The sequence below is a fragment of the Ornithorhynchus anatinus genome, chromosome 12 (genome assembly GCF_004115215.2).
Source record: "Ornithorhynchus anatinus isolate Pmale09 chromosome 12, mOrnAna1.pri.v4, whole genome shotgun sequence".
NCBI classification, from domain to species: domain Eukaryota; kingdom Metazoa; phylum Chordata; class Mammalia; order Monotremata; family Ornithorhynchidae; genus Ornithorhynchus; species Ornithorhynchus anatinus.
This window is the reverse complement of record NC_041739.1, coordinates 55,521,089-55,540,883: the sequence shown is the minus strand read 5'-3', so window position 1 is coordinate 55,540,883 and position 19,795 is coordinate 55,521,089. Positions and strand designations below refer to the sequence as shown.

General features: G+C 48.5%; 1 protein-coding gene and 1 long non-coding RNA gene across 4 annotated transcripts in view; one reads left to right on the top strand and one right to left on the bottom strand.

Moving 5' to 3' along the window:
- ARHGAP24 (Rho GTPase activating protein 24) overlaps positions 1-19,795 on the top strand; it is a 299,225-nt gene that overhangs the window by 40,992 nt on the left and 238,438 nt on the right. The window contains exon 1 of one of the 3 annotated variants that reach the window (XM_029077192.2): positions 6,043-6,097. The exons of 1 other annotated variant lie outside the window; for it this stretch is intronic. The gene's annotated coding sequence lies outside the window, so the exon portion shown is untranslated. Of the gene's footprint in view, positions 1-6,042; positions 6,098-19,795 lie in introns of those variants that run through there. One more of the 3 variants, XM_029077188.2, reaches the window with a different exon arrangement.
- LOC114815687 lies at positions 16,255-19,610 on the bottom strand. The gene is made up of 2 exons (XR_003763489.2): positions 19,460-19,610; positions 16,255-16,381 (listed from the first exon to the last, which is right to left on the bottom strand). It is a non-coding gene; the product is annotated as an uncharacterized LOC114815687 (long non-coding RNA).

Below are 19,795 nucleotides of genomic sequence, written 5' to 3'. Positions count from 1 at the left end.
ATTAATAAATCGTCCACATTTACTGGTGTTTACTAAACACAACCAGTTGTGAGGCTAGTAGAGAAGGGATCTGTTTATTCACAAAACGGCCTCTGAACTCTCACGCTCCCAAATTCACCGAAGTAACGCTCAGCTTTGTTTTAAGTCTGAGTGGGAGGCCTGTGGAAGGGGCTGCTTGGTTTCTTGCTCTAGAGATCTTATCGGCCCACATGCCCAGATTTTCCTGAAAGGATTCAGGATTGATTTTGCTAAGCTTGGGATTGGGCACCCTCTTCTTTGGCCGCATCTGGAAAACGTCTAAAGACAACTTACGCAGGGCTGCCTAAGTCATTAACGTGGTTTTGCCCTGGAAAGACAAACATCCGAGTGGATTTGGCATGGAAGGTAGGGTTTTTTTTGGGGACTGCTCTTGTCTTGGCTGCTAAGCGGTTCAGGTTTGGGGGCCAGTAGAGTGATTTCAACATTTGACTCCTGTGGGATTTCCCAATCTAGAATTATGCACAACAGTGATGATAACAAGAATGATAGAAGAATGAATTTATCAGGAGCTTTAATTTTCCCATGCACCTTCATATCTATCTCATGTGTCCTAAACATATCCTCTTGAGGTAGGGCAAATAATAAAAATCTCTGTGGTTTTTGTTGAGCACTTACTATATGCCAAGCACTGTAATGTGCGCCGGGGTAGATACCAGATCATCAGGTCCCATGATTATGATGGGCAGGGAATGTGTCTGTTTATTGGTGTATTGTACTATCCCAAGTGCTTAGTTCAGTGGTCCATACAAAGTAAATGCTCACTAAATACGATTGATTGAATGAATGAATGAATATGGAGCTCACAGTCTTAGTAGGAGGGAGAACAGGTGTCGAATCCCCATTTTGCAGTTAAGGGAACTGAGGCATGGATAAGTTAAGCCACTCATCCAAGGCCACACAGAAGACAAGTGGCAGAGCCGGAATTAGAACCCAGGGCCTCCAGCTCCCGACCTGTCCCCTTTCCACTAGGCCACTCTGCTTTTCAAGGGATAACGGCAGAAGGAAGTGAGAGAGGTGAAGTGACTTGTGCAAGTTCACACAAAAAGTCCAGTGGTAGAGGCAGGACTAGAAACCAGGCTGTCCTGGTGAGGATTCGGGTTAGACTGTGCAGGCCACATTATTCATGGAGGGCAGAGAGGTTGGCACTGTCTTGGCTGTTCTGGTAGGTGTGTGGGCTCTTGGCCTTGATCTTCCCTGAGGAGCCCACTTGGAAGTCTCAGGGGTCCAGAAGCACTCTTGTCTTGGAGAGGTGGGAATCCTCCAAAGCAGGAACCAGTGCAGCCTGGACATCCTGGGCCACTGGCTACTTGAAGCAGACTGCCAAGATTTGATGATCCTCTTAAGCGCATCTTCTTAAGCTTCATACAGATCAGGGACTCCTCAGGGCCAGACAGTTCAGTCTGGCACGAGGAAGTGGTAAGACCAGGAAGTGGCATTTCCTGTCAGAGTTGTGCCCTCCTCCCGCCACTTTGCAGAATCGAAGCGGAGGCCCTGCCATGGATGCTACAGTCTCAGTTTGTTGAAAATTATTATTATTATTGTGGCATTATTATTACTATGTTCCAGACACTGTACTGAGCGCTGGGGTAGATACAAGATAATCAAGTTAGTCTCAGTCTCTGTCCCACATGGGCCTCACAGTCTTAATCGCCATTTTCAGATGAGGTAACTGAGGTACAGAGAAGCGAAGTGACTTGCCCAAGGTCATAGAGCAGTTAAGTGGCAGAGCTGGTATCAGAACCCACGTCCTTCTGATTCCCAGGCCCGTGATCTTTCCACTAGGCCATGCTACTTCTCTAAGGAATCCTTAGTCAAACACCCGGCCTTACGCTGCATGTGTACCGAAGATCCCTCTTCACCTCCCGAGGGGACTGAACAGAGCGCTTATCCCTGGAGACTTGTAGTTGGGAAAACTAGAAGAAATAAATAATTACGGTATCTAATAAGCATTTACTATTTGCTAAGAACACTGTGCTAAGTGCCGAGGCAGATACAAGATAATCAGATAGGGGCCAGTCCTTGTCCACAAGGACCTTCCAGGCTAAGTAGGAGGGAGACCAGATACTGAACCCTCATTTTACACGAGGAAACTGAGGCTCAGAGAAGCTGTGACATTCCCAAGGGCACACAGCAGGCACGTGGCCGAGGCGAGTTGAGAATCCAGGTGCTCTGCCTCTCCCAGACCACATTCCTTCTCAAGAAATTTTCTTTGAAGTGTTTGACTGTATCAGCCCAAAGTTGACCCTTGCCACTCCTTTCAGTTGCCACCATGGCCTCAGAGTGAAGGAGATAATTACCAGGGTTTTGAAACGATTAATGATATTAGCTTAAAAAGGCAACCAAATAGGCTAGCCCCTCCACGGCCCCCGCCCCCACCACCACCTTACCCCCCAGACCCATAGATTTAATAGCCAGAGGCTTGTCTGGGTAAATAGATGCCAGAGGTACGGAGAGTTTATACATTCCCGGAGCCAAAAGGAAGCTCAGGGGACCTTTTGGTCCAGTCTCTGGTTAGGTAATAGGCCGAACCACCACGGCAGGTGGGTGTCATTTCTTTCCTCAAACATCCATTAGATAGCTGAACATCCTCACTTGGTGACTTCTTCTGGTTATTACATCAAGCCAGGAGTTCTTGCTTTTGTCCAACTCAAATCTCCTGTGCTTTAAGGCCAGTTCCTCTTGTATAGATCTCGGTGGAAAAAGAGAGCTGGTCAACCTCATACCCATAAAACCCTTCAAATTCCTGAAGATGGTTATTGAATTCATTCATTCGTTAATGTACTAAGTGCTTGAGTTGAACCTTAACCACCTCTTAAGGTTAAATATTTAGTATTTAATGAACATTTCTTAATAAGGTGGCATTTGTTAAGCGCTTATTGTATGTCAGGCACTGTTCTGAGTGCCAGGAGTGGTGCAAGATATTCAGATTGGACATAGTCCCTGTTCCACATGCGGCTCACAGCCTAAGTAGAGGTAGTAGTAGGATTTACTCTCCATTTTACAGATGCAGAAACTGAGGTATAGAGAATTTGTGACTTGCCTAACAGCAGGGTGGGGATTAGAACCCAGGCCCATGCTTTTTCCACTAGACCACAAACTGCTCCCTCTTGCAGAGCACTGTACTGAGCACTGGGGAATGATCCTACGGGAAGCAGCGTGGCTCACTGGAAAGAGTACGGGCTTTGGAGTCAGAGGTCATGGGTTCGAACCCCGGCTCTATCACTTGTCAGCTGTGTGACTTTGGGCAAGTCACAACTTCTCGGTGCCTCAGTTACCTCATCTGTAAAATGGGGATTAAGACTGTGAGCCCCACGTGGGACAACCTGATTCCCCTGTGTCTACCCCAGCGCTTAGAACAGTGCTCGGCACATAGTAAGCGCTTAACAAATACAAATACATTATTATCCTAGAGGTACTGTGTACCCCTGAAGTTATTAACTCCTTCTCTCTGGCCTTCTTCCAGTGTGGCCACAGCATTTGTGAAAGAGGTTGCCCAAACAGTCAGCTACAAGATTAACCCTATGTTTGATCATGTGGAGGGGTAAGATTATTTTCTGGCTCTGGTCTCGTCTTGTGTCCGTTGATGACATCAATCAAACAGATCATATTTATTGAGGGCTTACTGTGTGCAGAGCACTGGACTAAGTACTTGAGAGAGTACAGTATAGCAGTACATCAAACACATTCTTGCCCGCAATGAGTTACAGTCTAGAGGGGGAGACGGATGTTAATATAAATAAACAAATGAAAGATATGGACCTAAGTGCTGTGGGGATGGGAGGATGGATGAATAAAAGGAGCAAGTCAGGGTGACACAGAAGGGAGTGGAAGAAAAGGAAATGAGGGCTTAGTCAGGGAAGGCCTCTTGGAGGAGATGGGCCTTCAAAAAGGCTCTGAAGGGGAGGAGAGTTATCGTCCATTGGATATGAAGAGGGAGGGCGTTCCAGGCCAGAGGCAGGATGGGAGCGAGAGGTCGGGAATGAGATATACGAGATTGAGGTACAAAGAGAAGGTTGGCATTTGAGGAGCGAAGTGGGTCAGTGGGTTGTAGCAGGCGAGTGGTGAGGTGAGATTGGAGGGGGCGAGGTGATTGAGTGCTTTAAAGCCAATAATGAGTAGTTCCTTTTGATGTGGAGGCAGATGGGCAACCACTGGAGGTTCTTGAGGAATGGGGAAACAAGGCCTGAGCATTTTTGTATAAAAAAGAAAAGAAAAGAAATGACTTGGCCAACAGAGTGAAGTGTGGACTGGACTGGGGAGGGGCAGGGAGGTCAGCAAGGAGGCTGATAAAGTAATCAAGGCAGGATTAACAAGGTATCAGTTTGGTTGGAGAGGAAAGGGTAGATTTTATTGATTTTTTGCAGGCATTTCAAGGAATGGCAGCACCCTGCTGACTCATGTTCAGCTTGTGGTCAACCATGTCCCCCAAATCTTCCTCGGCCAGGCCAGTGCCCGACTAGTCTCCCCAGATCCAGTGCTTATGGGGAGAGCCTAGGGGGTGGCATGGAGGGACACCTCAGAGACTAGGGTTGGGCACACAGAGGGGAGCCTCAAAAGGGGGAGCCCGGAGGGATCCTCAGAGCCTGGGGATGGTCTGGAAGGGGGGACCCCCGACAGGGAGAGCCAAGGGGTGGCGCGGAGGGACACTTCAGGGCCTGAGGGAGGGCACGAAGAGGGGATCCTCGACGAGGGGAGCCCCGACGTGGGGAGTCCAGGGGGGCGGCTTGGAGGGACACCTCAGGGTCTGTGGGAGGATGGGTTGCAAAGCCCCAGCAGGGGGGAGCCCCAGCAGGGGGGAACCCCAGCAGGGGGGAGCTAAGAGGGGCAGCGCGGAGGGACACCGCGGGACCTCGGGGAGGGAATGGGGAGAGGAGCCCTGAAAGGGGGAGCAGGGGGGCACCCCAGTAGGGGGGAGCCCCGACAGGGGGAGCTCCGGCAGGGGGCGCCCCAGCAGGGGGAGCCCCGGCAGGGCATCGGGGCAGGTGGGCTCCCGGGTCGAGCGCAGCTGGTGGGGGGCAAGTCCTCGGAGCCCGGGGGAGCCCCCAGACCCCCGGGGGCGGCTGGCAGGGGGACCCCCGGCAGGGCAGCTCAGGGGGTTGAGCGGAAGGCCATCCCGGAGCCCCGGGGGAGCCCGAGCCGGGGGGGAGTGCCAGACTTCTGCCCTGCCCACACTACACATACACACACACGCTCGTCACATACAATCCCTCCCTCCAACTTCTCCGGAGACTCTAAGCGCTACGGCCGGGCTTCCTCCAGGCCAGGACCGCCCCCGGACCTGCCCCGGACCTGCCTCGGACCTGCCCCTGGAGGGGGGGGGCTCCCCCCAGATCGCCGGCCCGAAGGGGGTGGTTGGGGGGTCTCCCCGAGACCACCGTCCCGAGGATGGAGGGGATGGGTCCGAACGCCCCCCGCTGCCGGGACGAGTGAGAGCCGGATCCCCCCAGGACCGGTCCCACTGGACACCTAGGACCCCTCCCAGAACCGGACCCCCCCCCCCAGGAGCTCCCAGGACCCCCAGGACCAGACCCCCCCCCCAACCAGGACCGGACCTCAAGGACCGGACCAACGGACCCCCAGGACCACCGGCCTCTCCCCCAGGACCCCCAGGACAGGACACCTCCCCCCGCCCCCCCAGATCGGATTCCCAGGACCGGACCCCCAGGCCCCCAGGAACGGACCGTCCCCCAAGGACCGGGCCAACGAACCCCCTGGACTGGGCCCCCCAGGCCCCCCCAGGACCGGACCCCTCCAGGACCGGATCCCTGGACCCCAAGGACCGGACCGGACCGCCAGACCCCAAGGACCGGACCAACGGATCGCCAGGACTGCCCCCCCCCCCAGGACCCCCAGGACCGGCCCCCCCCCCCAGGACCGGACCCCCGGACCTCCAGGACCCCCAGGACCCCCAGGACCCCCAGGACCGGACCTCCAGGACCCCCAGGACCGGCCCCCCGGGCCCCCCCAGGACCCCTAGGACCGGCCCCCCCCTTCCCACCCCGCCCCAGGACCGGACCGTCTCTCGTGGGCCTCGGACCCCGGCTCTCCTGGAAGAGGGGTAGGTGAAACTTGGGGCTCAGAGGAGGTGGGGGGGTCCCTGCAGGCCTGAGAGCAATCGGGGAGACAGTCCTCCTCTTCTCCTTAACACCCACCCCTTTCTTTTTCTTTCTTTTTCCAAAAGTAACTCCGGAAAGTCCTGGGACGTTTCTGGACTCCTCGGACCCTCCGGAAGGAAAAGTGCTTTGTCTATTTTATCTCACCACCACCCGCCCCCCCCCCCCCCCCCCCCCCCCCCCGGTCCCGTACCCGTAAATGTGGATTTCCCCTCACCCCCAAAATGTGCATTTCGCCTCACCCGGTGAATATGCATCCTCTTACTGGGATATGGTCGTAGTAATAATAATAGTAATTGTGGTATCTGTTAAGCACTTCCAATGGTCTTAATAATAGTAATTGTGGTATTTGTTAAGCACTTCCAATGGTCTTAATAATAGTAATTGTGGTATTTGTTAAGCACTTCCACTGGTCTTAATAATAATTGTGGTATCTGTTAAGGGCTTCCTCCGTGTCAAGCACTGTCCCAAGCACTGGGATGGGACACAGTCCCTGTCTGACACGGGGCTCAGTCTCCATCCCCATTTGACAGATGAGTGAATTGAGGCACAGAGAAGTGAAGTGACCTGCCTAAGGTCAAACAGCAGACAAGTGGCGGAGGTGGGATTAGAACTCACGACCTTTTGATTCCCAGGCCCCGGCTCTCTCCCCTACACCGTGCTTATGTTGTCTGGAGTTAAGGGTCTTCTAAGAAGGGTGGGCTCTAGGGGCAGTTTAGGACACCGACTTGGACTGCAGTCATAGACTTAGAAGGACTTGGGTGAGTTTTAAATCTTTTTGTGCTGAGAGGTTTTTTTGTTTGTTTTAAATCCTCAGGTCTAAGTTCCCTGTCTGTAGAATATGTTCCTCTCCTTTTGGAACAGTTTTGGGATTCAAGTAGAAATACAAACCGCTGCCTTTATTTTGGGGAAGCAGTATAGCCTAATGGAAAGGGCACAGATCTGGGAGCAGAGGACCTGGATTCTAAATACCTCCCCACCACTTGCTTGCTTCATGACCTTGGACAAGTCATTTCACTTCCTCTGTGCCTGTTTCCTCGTTTGTAAAATGGGGATCAAATACTTGTTCTCTCTCTCTCTCTTTCTAAATTGTGGGCAGGACAGGGACTGTGTGTCCAACCCGATTATTTTGTCTCTACCCCAGTGTTTAGTACAGTGCTTAGCAAGTACCCCATTTATGGAGGGTTATGGGCAGATTTCCATGTCCATTAGTACTTCATTTAAACTTGCAAACTTCCTAGAACAATGACTCTTTCTCCCATGGCTTCAGTTCCGAACTCGGGAGAAAATAACCTTACCTAAGCTTGAGACAGAATTGAATTGGGGTGAGAGTCTGGGAGTCAACAGCGTAGGGGGTATTTTGTCCTTAAGTAGAACAATATGTATTGCCTTTACTTAAAACAAGTTAATTGGAATCTTGCTGTATTTACAGATAAGCCGCCAGTGGGCTACAATTACTTTGAAGAAGATGGAAATGAATTTAAAAGCCTATCATCTCTCAATCTCCCTTGCCCCTCCTCCCATCCCTGCTCATGAAACTCAAACCCCAGCCCCATGCTGAAAAGTTGAATGTTTTTTGCCACAAGTGTCTCGTGACATGAACCTAGAACACAGAGTGATTGGTGTGGTTCAGTACCCAGTTTGTGGCTTCGGTTTTGTACCGAGCTTTTTGTTTTTTTAAGCTCAAAGTGGTGCATTTCTTTTCCCCTTTTCAACTTCCAGTAGACACTGGATCTTAACTCTTTTCTTGCTCCAGGAAGCCTGTGACCTTCAGGTATTGAGCAAAGCATCTCTTCTGAGAGCTGGTGTGAAAATCAGCTTCCCTTAGGGCTGGGAGCATTTGATGGGACCTAGGATAATGACTGAGCCCGGGTTGCACCTCTCCCCCCATCCCCCCCAACCCCACAATCCCCTAAATCTCTGCCTGGGTGATGGAGTAAAAGAGCGACACATGAGAACTGGTTTCTTAGGTGAATGTGGAAAGAAGCAAAAGGGAAATGAATTTTTCAGAGAGGAAGACCAGGTACCAATGTGAAACACTAATGAACTGCTGGGCTGGCTACCGCAGTCTGTTCTTGGCCTGAGTCCACACTCCTTGCTGTTCCTTCCAAGTTTTCATCTCCTAGGAGTTTTGTGGGGGTTTTGTGGTATTTGTTAAGCCCTTTCTATATGCTAAGCACTGTGATGAGCACTAGGATATATACAGGATAATCCTATCCTCCTCTCCAATTTGAGGAGATTGAACAGGTATTTAATCTCCATTTTACAGATGAGGAAACTGAGGCTCAGGTAAATTAAGTGACTTGCCTAAGGTCACACAGCAGGCATGTGCCAGAGCCACAGTTTAGAACCCAGATATCGTGACTCCCAGGCCTGGGCTCTTTCCATTGGCCACAGTGATTCTCTTGTTTGTCAGTCAGTCAATTGCATTTATTGAGCGCTCACTGTGTGCGGAGCACTGTACTAAGCGCTTGGGAGAGTGCAATAAACAATAAATAGGTACATTCCTTATCCTCAATGATCTTAGAATCTAGAGTCTTAGAGGGGAGACAGATATTAATATAAATAAATGACAGCTATGTACATAAGTGCTGTGGGGCTGGGAGGAGGATGAATAAAGGGAGCAAGTCAGGGCGACACAGAAGGGTGTGGGAGAAGAGGAAAAGAAGGCTCAATCGGGGAAGGCCTCTTGGAAGAGATGTGTTTGGGCTGGCAGGGAGGTGCTGCTTGTTCCTCAGTTGGGTCTATGCTGGGTTCTGTTGTGGTGTTCAAATGCTGGAAAAAATAATAGTAATACTAATAAGAGAAACCTGAAAATGATGCTCACTGAGGGGCTGGGAGTCATTGGAGTGAAGAATGGGGTTGTGTTTGTAGAAGTAGTAATAATAATAATAATAGTATTTAAGTGCTTACTATGTGCCCAGCGCTGTTCTAAGCACTGGTGTAGATACCAGGTAATTTGGTTGGACCCACTCCCTGTCCCACATGGGGCTCACGGTCTCAATCTCCATTTTACAGATGAGGTAACTGAGGTGCAGAAAAGTAAAATGACTTCCCTAAGGTCACACATCAGACGTGCCCGAGCTGGGATTAGAACCCACATTCTTTGACTTCCAGGCCTGTGTTCTGTCTACTATGCCACACTGCTTCTAGTAGTAGTAGAGTCATAGCATTTATTGAGCGCCCACTTGGTGTGGCAAACTGTATTTGGTGTTTGGGAAGTACAGGCTAAAGTGAAACATTCCCTGCCCACAAGGAACTTATAGGGCTCTGGGAGGGGAGTAGTGTGGCTCCAGAGCCAGGTAGGGGAGGGGAGGCAGGAGCTCATTCTAGCCTGCAGGTTTTTGTGACAGGCTCCGCATGATGTCATCACGTTGCGTTATGTAACCTGCGTCTGAAGTCACAAGCGTCCGCTACTTTCGGGTTGGCCCAAAGCGCATCTGGTCTTTTTTTAAAATAGTATTTGTTAAGCAGTTACTGTGTGCTAGGCCCTGTACTAAGGCCCGAGATAGATATAAGCTAATCAGGTTGGAACACAGTCCCTCTACCACATGGGGCTCACAGTTTTAATCCCCATCATAAAGGTAACTGAGGCACAGAGAATCAGCATGTTGTAGTGGATAGAGCACGGGCCTGGGAATCAGAAGGTCATGGGTCCTAATCCCGGCTCCGCCACTTGTCTGCTGTGTGACCTTGGGCAAGTTAGTTCACTTCTTTGTGCCTCAGTTACCTCATCTGTAAAATGGGGATTGAAACTGTGAGCCCCATGTGGGACAGGGACAGTGTCCAACCTGATAAACTTGTATCCACCCCCATGCTTAGTACAGTGCCTGGCACCAAGTAAGCACTTAAATACCACAGTTATTATTATTAGAGGAAGTGAAGTGACTTGCCTAAGGTCACACAGCAGGTATATGGTCTTCCTGAGGTCTGTCCATGGCTACTATACCTGAGCCTGAGGGATAAGTGGTGAAGGCCAGTGGTTCCCCGGTCACCTCTGGACCTGTTTTTCTGTGGGATTTGAATTTTTTCTTTTTTTTTGTTTTTTAGTGGTATTTGTTAAGCACTTACTATGTGCCAGGCACTGTAATAAGCACTGGGGTAGATGCAAGCTATTCAGGTTGGTCTCAGTCCTTATCTCACATGGGACCCATCATCTTAATCTGCTGAGGTATCTGAGGCCCCGAGAAGTGAAATGAGTTGCTCAAGATTCCACGGCAGTCAAGTGTGTCAAAACCCAAGTCCTTCTGACTCCCCGGCCCATGCTCTAACAGCTAGGCCACCCTGATGAATTTGGGCACTGCAGTAGACCAAAAGTTCCCTTCCACCCCAATTAAAAGCCCTCACTTGCTTTATGCCTTCTGGCTTTTAAGCTCAGTAGCAGTCAGAGTTTGGCCTTGCCCTTCCTTGTCAGAATGTGTAGAAATGACCATCTCCTGAATCTTGGATTGCTGTAGGTGTTTGATTTTAGTTTTCTTCTATAGAAAGAAACTCGGGATTCAGACACGTGAAGGCACTGAAGAGGGAGGCCCACAATGAAGCACCTCGTCTTTGTCTTTCTCTTCTAAACGGGGCATTCTCGGTTGCTGTCGGTGATATTTGTGCAGCTGTTCCCAGAGGCCCCGTCTTCTCTCTGCCTGACAGTGTCTGAAAATAATTTCTCTCGGAGCTGGCAGAAGTTCAGTTCAAGATTCAGCAGCACTCTTTCCTTTTGCTGCTTCGCTTCCTCCTCCTCCTCTTCCTCTCCCCCCCCCCCCCCCGCTAAATATCCTTGGTGATATTTACTGAACACTTATGGTGGGCAGAAGCACTGTACTAAGCACTTTGGCGTCTACATGCAATAACGTCGATGGTCACATTCCCTGCCCTCAAGGAGCTTACGATCTAGAAGGGGAGACGGTCATTAATATATATTGTAGGTACATAAATGCTGAAGGGCTGAGGGTGGGGTGAATATTATGTGCTTCAAAGGGTACAGATCCAAGTATGTAGGCAATGCAGAAGGGAGAGGGAGTAGAGGAAATGAGGGCTTAGTTGGGGAAGGCCTCTCGGAGAAATTATGATTTAAATAAGGCTGAGAAGGCGAGGAGACTGTCAGGTATGAAGGGGGAGGGAATTCTAGGCCAGAGGCAAGACACGAGCAAAGCGTCGGTAGCAGGATAGACAAGATCACGATACAGTGAGTAGGTTGGTGTTAGAGTGAAGTGTGCAGTTTGAGTTGTAGTAGGAAATCAGTAGGAGGGGGCCAGAGGATTGAGTGCCTTAAAGCCTTCGTTAAGGAGTTTCTGTTTCATGTGGAGGTGGTTGTGTTTCACTGTCATTCCTTGCAATGATGTTGGTGATGATGATCTCACCCAATTTAACTGTAGATGTCCATATGGTCCATCCTCCACCTGCTCTGCAGGTATTTCTGTTTTCACACTCCACCTTACTTAAAAGTGTTACCTGCTCTCCCTTTCCTGAGAAGCAGCGTGGCTTAGTGGATAGAACACGGCCCTGGGAGTCAGAAGGACCTGGGTTCTAATCCCATCTCCGTCACATGTCTTCTGGGTGACCAGGGACAAGTCACTTCAGTTCTCTGGGCCTCATTTACCTCATGTGTAAAATGGGGATTAAGAGTGTGAGCCCCATGTGGGATAGGGACTGTGTCCAACCTGATTAGCTTGTATCTACCTCAGCATTTAGAACAGTGCTTGGCGCATAGTAAGTGCTTAAGTAATTTATATATTAAGTACTATAATAATAATAATAATGATTATTATTCACTGCACCCCATCCAGCTTCCCCCCTTCTCTCCCCTCAATTTCTTTATTTTGTCGTTTATTTAAATCTGGGCTGCCCTTTTGGAAGTTAACAGTCTCAGTATAGGTGAACCCTGGGCTGTTGAAAGGTTTGCCTTTAGTTTTTGTAGGCGAGTAGTGAAGGCGAAGGGAGAGGAGAGGAGGGTGGTGTCTTGGAAAGCAGAAAGCCGAGCCCTGTCAATTTTGCGGACCATCTCCCCCTTGGCTGCCGCTGCATCCCATTCTCTTAGATCTGGGGCAGATTTCCAAGGATTCCCATCCGGCTGGCCCAGGATGGGGTGCCCCGGGGATCCGGAGGGGATACCGCTGATCTGGGAAACGACTCCAGCTGCCCACTGACTGTATCCCATATGGCACATGCGGCAGGTCTATTTATCACATAACAAGATTAAACGTCCGTGCAGCGATGTCGGGAGAAGCGGAGCCGTGGGTCTCCAGGTTCCCAGGCAGGCGGGGTTGAAAAGTGGGGGGGGCGTCGATCTGGAAAAGACTCTCGGTGGCCGCAGAAAGAGAGCCTCCTTGATGCTTAGGTTCCCCGCGGACTTTGGCCGGCTGTTTGATGGGGTCACCTCTGGGACCCAACTTCTGATCTCTTCGTCTTCTGGCAGGAGCAGGAGCGCGGCAAATCGTGAGTTTTGCTCTTGAAGGGGGTCGTGGAAAACGGCGTTAGGGGCGAAAGCCCCAAGAGGTAGTGGTATCCTGCTATGGTCTTCGGGGCTCTCGTTCCATCCTGCTTCCCCGGAAAGATTCTGGAAACAGCTTTGCAAGTGGCCATCAATTCCTGAACGGCCATCGGGGAATCACCTGGTTGAAGTGGCCGGGCGGTGATGAACGCAGGAAAACGGGAATGCTATTAGGGAAGGAGGGTACCGTTATTCTGGGGAGACCGGTGGGGGTGCTGAGGGGACAGAGATCTGGATTTTAGGAGCATGACTTCTAACGGGAGTGAAGTGATGCGGTCATTTGTGTTCTGTGATACATTAGTGATAATTAGGAGACTCAGTGATCGAACTAACAGATCCTGACCTATTCTATCCATACTGTGAACTGATTCCCAATTCCAGGGTTGACCTGCAGATGATCCTCAGAATAGCTAGGGTTGTGTTTTCAGTCTTAAAGGTGTAGACGTAGGTCAGAGCTGGCTAATTATTTTTCAGGACAGGATTCATTTTACCTCAAATCCCGTTTGCTTTGACAGAGATCTATTCTGCTTGTAACTCTTTCTAGCTCAAGGCTACAGTGCCACTTGTCAATTCTATAGACGGCTTTTTTTTTCCTGCCATTTTTCTGAGGTGGAGTTTCATGATCTAAGGAAACAAAATGGCTTGTGAAGGCAGTCCAAACCACCAGATCGAAACAATTGGGGGAAGTTGTAAGCTGAGCATTCTCAGAATCTACCTACATAACGCCTGATGCCATGATTTGTAAGTCATCCTGATATCACCCTTTTGAGGTACTCTGTGATCTGATCTACCCCAGCACTTAGTCCAGTGCTTGTCCAATATAACTCTGTTATATTGCACTCTCCTAAGCACTTAGTACAGTGCTCCACACATAGTAAGCACTCAAATACAATTGATTGATTGACTTTCAGTTGAGGAGAGAGGTTCTACGATAGGCTTGATTGATTAATTAAAGTGTCGATCTTGCCTAGTGAATGTACTTGGTGATGAGGTGAAGTTTCCCTGCGTCACTCCTCCTTGCCCTCTTCCTCCATACTGAGGCTTTCAAACTGGTTACCCCATTTCCCAGTGGCTTCTCTACCCTCCCCCTCCCTGCTTAGGCCCTCAGAGTGGCCGGAAGGAAGGCTTAGTGTCAAAACCAATGTGTTTTAAAGGTGAAACAGGATGTCAACTTAGAAATGCCGCAAGTGTGTTTGATTTTACCTCAAAATGCCTGAAATCAAGGATGACTTCTACTCAGTAAGTGATCAGTGGATGTAGGTTGGAGTTTGAAGGTCGTGGGTGGCAGGTGGTTAATTGTTAAATTAGAGCAGAACCTAGAAAGGAACATTTACCCAGAACATTCTTTGGCCACAGTACAGGAGAGAAATCCACAATTGATGGTTTCAGTGCCTCGGCCTTAATGCGGTAGCTCTGAAAGAACCCAGTCTGCTTTGATGAGCCCAAATGGTTTCGGTTTCATGCCCGATGAAGCTAAAGTCTCCTCTCAGCCGTCAGAATGGAGATTTCTCTCCGAGTTGGTTATCAGAATTTTATTTTATGCAGTTGGGCTGATCAATTTCCCACCTCTAGTGCTTTCAAAGTTTAGCTCCACATCGAGTTGATCACATGCCTCCTAAGGTAGTATTTGCATCATTTGACCCAAAGCTAAGGAAAGCCCTTAGATAAATGTGTGGGTTATCTTCCATGAAGAAGATCCTCCTTTTACTCTTACAATTCAATTTTTTTCAAACCCTGGTTTGTCGAATGGGCAGTGTGATGTGTTTCCTCCCCATAAAGTTCATCTGCAGAGAAAGTGAACAGCTTTCTTCCGTTTCATTTCCTATGCTCAGGGCTGTTTCACATTAAACCCAAGATTAAAAGGCAAGAAGTTGCAGAGGGCTAAGAGGTAAAATAAGCCCTTCCATTATTTCCTGTCACTCAAGGGGCCTCAGGCTCTTTCCTCTCTGTCATTAATATGACATGTGGGCTCCCATTTGGATGAAGAAGGGGTCGTTAATATGTCGTTCATCTTAAAGATTGTTCAGAATTCACAAACTTCACAGAATTCACTGTTCTCACACTTGGGGAATTGAATGATGACAATCCCGACCCAAATAGACCTAAACCAGGTTTACTTTAAAGGGCAGAATGCTTGTATTATCATCATGGTTATCATCAAGAAGCAGCATGACTTAGTGGATAGAACCCACACTGTTCTAATTCTAATTCTGACTCCGCCACTTTTCTGCTGGATGATCTTGGGCAAATCCCTCATCTGTAAAATGGGGATTAAGACTGTGAGCCCCATGTGGGACATGGACTGTGTCTAACCTGATTATCTTGTATCTACCCCGGGGCTTAGTACAGTGCACACAGTACTGGCACACAGTAAACACTTAAGAAATACCATAAAAAGAATCTTCTGATTTCTCAGGCCTGTGCGACTTCCATTAGATCACCCTCCTTCCCTTATCTAAACAATTCCTGGGCCAGTATGGAGTCCAGATGTTGATGGTTCAATCAATTGTTAATAAGGCAGCCCTGGGGTAGGGGATGGAAGTGGGGTCGTGTCTGAGCAACCCTCTGAAGGAACACTTTATTCTCCCTGATCGGGAGGATGCTAGGAAAGGTGCAGACCTATGAGCCCTGCAAGGGTCTGTCCTTAAGTGCAGACAGTTCAGTCAGTCATATTTATTGAGTGCTTAGACTGTGCAGGGAACTGTACTAAACACTCGGGAGAGTACAATAGAACAATGTAACAGACATTTTGCCTGCCCACATCAACCTTACAGTCTAGAAGGGGAATACAGACATTGATATAAATAAAAGACAGTTAAGGACATATGTGCTATGGGGCTGGGAGGGGGAATGAATAAAGGGAGCAAGTCAGGGTGATGTAGAAGGGAGCGGAAGGAGAGGAGGGCTTCACTCTCTGCAATGGTCTTTTCAGCCGTAATGGATGAGATTTTCTCATCAAGAACAGTATTTTCTAGAAATGAAGGATGACTACATGTATCTCTGGGTATATCGTCTTAGGCTCAGAAAGTTCTTTCTACTGTTTACCCTTTTTTTTTTCCATGGTACTTGTTAAACACTTACTATGTGCCTGGCACTGTAATAAGCACTGGTGTAGATACAGGATAGGTTGGACACAGTCCCTGGTCCACACGGGGCTCACAGGCTAAGTTGGAGGGAGGAGGATTTAATGTCTATTTTACCTCTGAGCAAACTGAGGCACAGAGACATGAAGTGACTTGCCCAAGGTCACACAGCAGACAAGCAGCGCAGCTAGGATAAGAATCCAGGTCTCTGACTCCAAGGCCTGTCCTCTTTCCACTAGGCCACTGCTTCTCTCCTAAGTCTCTCCTGTTGCAGTTTAAATGTCATCTCACCTCTTGTCTTCTGGCTCAGGAGCATGTAGTGAGCTCTTCATATGAAAACCATTATCACAAATCCTACTTATGCTCGACATATGAAGACTCTTTCAATTTTTCATATCCTGATGGAGAAAGCTAACAAACTAGATGAATATTCCAGAATTAAAATTGAAAGGACAGAACTGACAAACCCAAGGGACTAAGTAACAAACTGAGAGCAGGTTGAAGTGTGAGTTTCCAAGTGATTGAGGGAGAGGCGTGACCAGGAAGATGTTTATTTTCCACTTAAAATATACACAAAACCTGCTGTCTTCCCTCCTACTGGCCCATAAACCATCAGGCTGGAAACCAGATCTGACTCTTCTTTCTCTGTTCTGTTTTCATCTCTGGGAAGAAAAGAAGCAGCCTGGCTTAGTGGCTAGAGCCTGGGCCTGGGAGTCAGAAGGACCTGGGTTCTAATTATGACTCTGTCTCTTGTTTGCTGTGTGACCTTGAGCAAATCACTTCAGTTCTCTGGGCCTCAGTTTCCTCATCTGTAAAATGGGGATTAAGATTGTGAGCCCTACGTGGGACAGGGACTGTGACCAACAGTGTTACCTAGTGTTACCTCATATCTACCACAGCACATAGTACGATGCCTTGCACATAGTAAGCGCTTAACAAATACCACAGTTGTTATTACTAAGACTGAAGGGGTAAATGTGGTCCAGGCAGTAGGATGGTCTATGGACCAGTAAGTCATTCCGGAAGGTGCTGGGGAAATGGAACCCCCACTCCTACATTGGGGAGTGGATTTTTTTCCCGTCGAGTCTGGATCTGATAGCATCTCTTGCAGAGTTGTTAAATAAAATATCTGGAGGGCCAGGCAGGTGGAAGAGCATGAAACTCTTTTCAATTTTTTCTCCTTATCAGTTATTTATGAAGGCATTAGCACCGTTTTCTACAGGAGCAAGATCTCAGGAGGATGGAAATTGCGATCCAACAGTGACCCTTCCTTGGGTGTGTTTTTATCTAGGTTTTGTGGAAATTCATTCAATTGCATTTATTGAGCACTTACTGTGTGCAGAACATTATACTAAGTGCTTGGGAGAGGTCAGTGCAACAATAAACAGACACATTCCCAGCCCACAATGGGGGACACTTCACCGGAGGATTTTTCATTCTTTGGCTTTCAGAAATGTGGTCAGCACCCTTACGGTACCAACTCTGTTATGTTGTACTCTCCCCAGCGCTTAGTACAGTGCTCTGCACACAGTAAGCGCTCAATAAATATGATTGACTGAAAACAGCGAAGCAGCTCATAAAGCTGTTTCTTGTGAGGCCTAGTGGAAAGATCACAGGTCTAAAATACAGGAGACCTCAGTACTAATCCTTGTTGTGCCAATTGGCTACTGTGTGACCTTGGGCAAGTCGCTTGAATTTTATATGCTTCAGCTTTCTCATTTATAAAAGAAAATAGGGATTAAGTCCCTTACTGTGAGCCCCATTTGGCACAGGGAGTGTCTGTTCTTTCTCTCTCTTTTTTAGAAGTATTTGTGAAATGCTTTGTATGTACCAGGTACTGTTCTAAGCGCTGGGGTAGAAACAGCTAATCAGGTTAGACACAGTCCCTGTCCCACATGGGGTTCACAGTCTTAATCCCCATTTTACAGATGAGCTAACTGAGGCACTGAGAAACGACTTGCTCAAGGTCACACAGCGGGCAAGTGGCAGAGCCAGATTACGGAGCCCTGTGTACAGATTAGACTCCCAGAGCTGGGCTTTATCCACTAGGCCAATTTGCTTCTCTAATTGTATCTATGCCAGTGCTGAAGACACCATCTGGGCATATAGTAAGCACTTAAGTACCACAATTATTATTTTTGCGAGTTTCTCCTCTTTGGTTATAATTCATAGTTAAGGGGGCAGATCCGGCTTGAATGAACCATCGAGGAGAGTAGTTGGCATTTTACCGACAGGAGGAAAATGCAATGGTAATTTCTTGGTGAAAAGAACATTCTGTCCTTGGACTTTGGCTGAGCCTGGCCAAGAAGAATGTTCCCCGTGCTGAGAGAGAATAATGCAATTATGAAGGTCTAAATAATATTAATTGTGTTTGTTAAGCACGTATGATGTGCCCAGCACTGTACTGAGCACTGGGGTAATGGCAAGATATTCAGGTCAGGTACAGTCCCACAAGGGGCTCACAATCTAAGTAGGAGGGAGAACATGGATCGAATTGGTGTTTTGTAGATGAGTAGTTAAGTGACTTGCCCAAGGTCACCCAGCAGACAATACTTAATAGTATTTATTACTAAGGGCTGGGAGAGTGTCCATGCCTCTGAGCCGGAAGCTGTTGAGCTGAAACTCCCAGTTGCTCAGTATGTGCCCTTCCTCATTGGTGCATTGCTTATGAGGAGAATCGACCAATCAGGGGGATTCACTGAGCGCTTACTATGTGCAGAGCACTGTACCGAGGAAGGGAGGAGCATCCCTCTCTTGGCGATGGGCCTCGATCTTCGGAAGAAGAGCAGGAGGCTTAACGGACTGTTTGGATGGATTTCTTAGTGGGATGTGAGCAATCCCTTCCAACTTCGAGCTTTTACAGCTGATTTTATCCTGGGAATGCCGCCCTAGCCAGCTCCGTGAATGGACCCTGGCGGGAAAGGATGCGTCATAGGAAAGGATGTGTCATAGCCGACCACAAGAATGACGCCGTGACAGTCGGAAGCAAAGAACTGTATTGTTCTGCCCCTCGGTTCCTATAAATGTGCAGTGCTTCCAGTGAGCCAATCCCAGCCGGTTTGTGGGGGCAGGAGGGAAATTTGGGGGTCCGCCCATCTCAGAAGAGATTCGACATGGACCCAGGCTGCCAAGGGTAGAAGCCCTGTGCCAGGATGTTTACTTTGGTTTTGTTTTTGTTTTTATGATACTTGTTAAGCACTTACTCTATGCCATGCACTGTTCTAAACACTGGAATAGATACAAACTAATCAGGTTGGATACAGTCACTGTCCCATATTCATTCATTCATTCATTCATTCATTCATTCATTCATTCGTATTTATTGGGTGCTTACTGTGTGCAGAGCACTGTATTAAGCGCTTGGAAAGTATAATTCAGCAATAAAGAGATACAATCCCAGCCCACAATGGGTTTACAATCTAGAAGTGGGGAGCCAGACATCAAAACAAGTAAACAGGCACATGGGGCTCAGAGTCTTAATCCCCTTTTATAGATGAGGGAAGAGAATTGAAGGGACTCACCTAAGGTCACACAGCAGACAAGTGGCAGAGCCGGGATTAGAACCCAGGTCCTTCTTACTCCCAGGCCTGGGCTCTATCCACTAGGCCATACTATTTTTCATATTTTTCCACAGCAGGGCAATAGAGACACATCGAGTTGGGGTGACTAGACAAGGTTGCCCCTGCTTTGGCGTGAGACCCATCCGACTTGTTACCATCTTTCAGGAACCGTTCGCTTACTTCTCATGTAACTAAGATAAGTCCTTGTGTCACCCCAGTTGGGACGTTGATGGGAAATCCTGGGTATGGTGATGCAGCTTGCTTGGCCTGGACAACTGCGTTTTGCCATTCTCATGTTTGGTCAGGTGATTCCAGGTGATCTTTTCACTCTAAAGATTCGAGAAGGGTGCCAAGTTTAATACTCGATGCACAAGATAATCTGTATTTATTGGAGGCTGGGAGTACCTTTTGCAGATACTGATTTTGCTGGCGTTCAGTCCGTCAGTGGCACTTACTGAGCGCTTGTTGTGTGCAGAGCAGTGTGCTTGGGAAAGTACAATGCAACAGTTGGTGGAC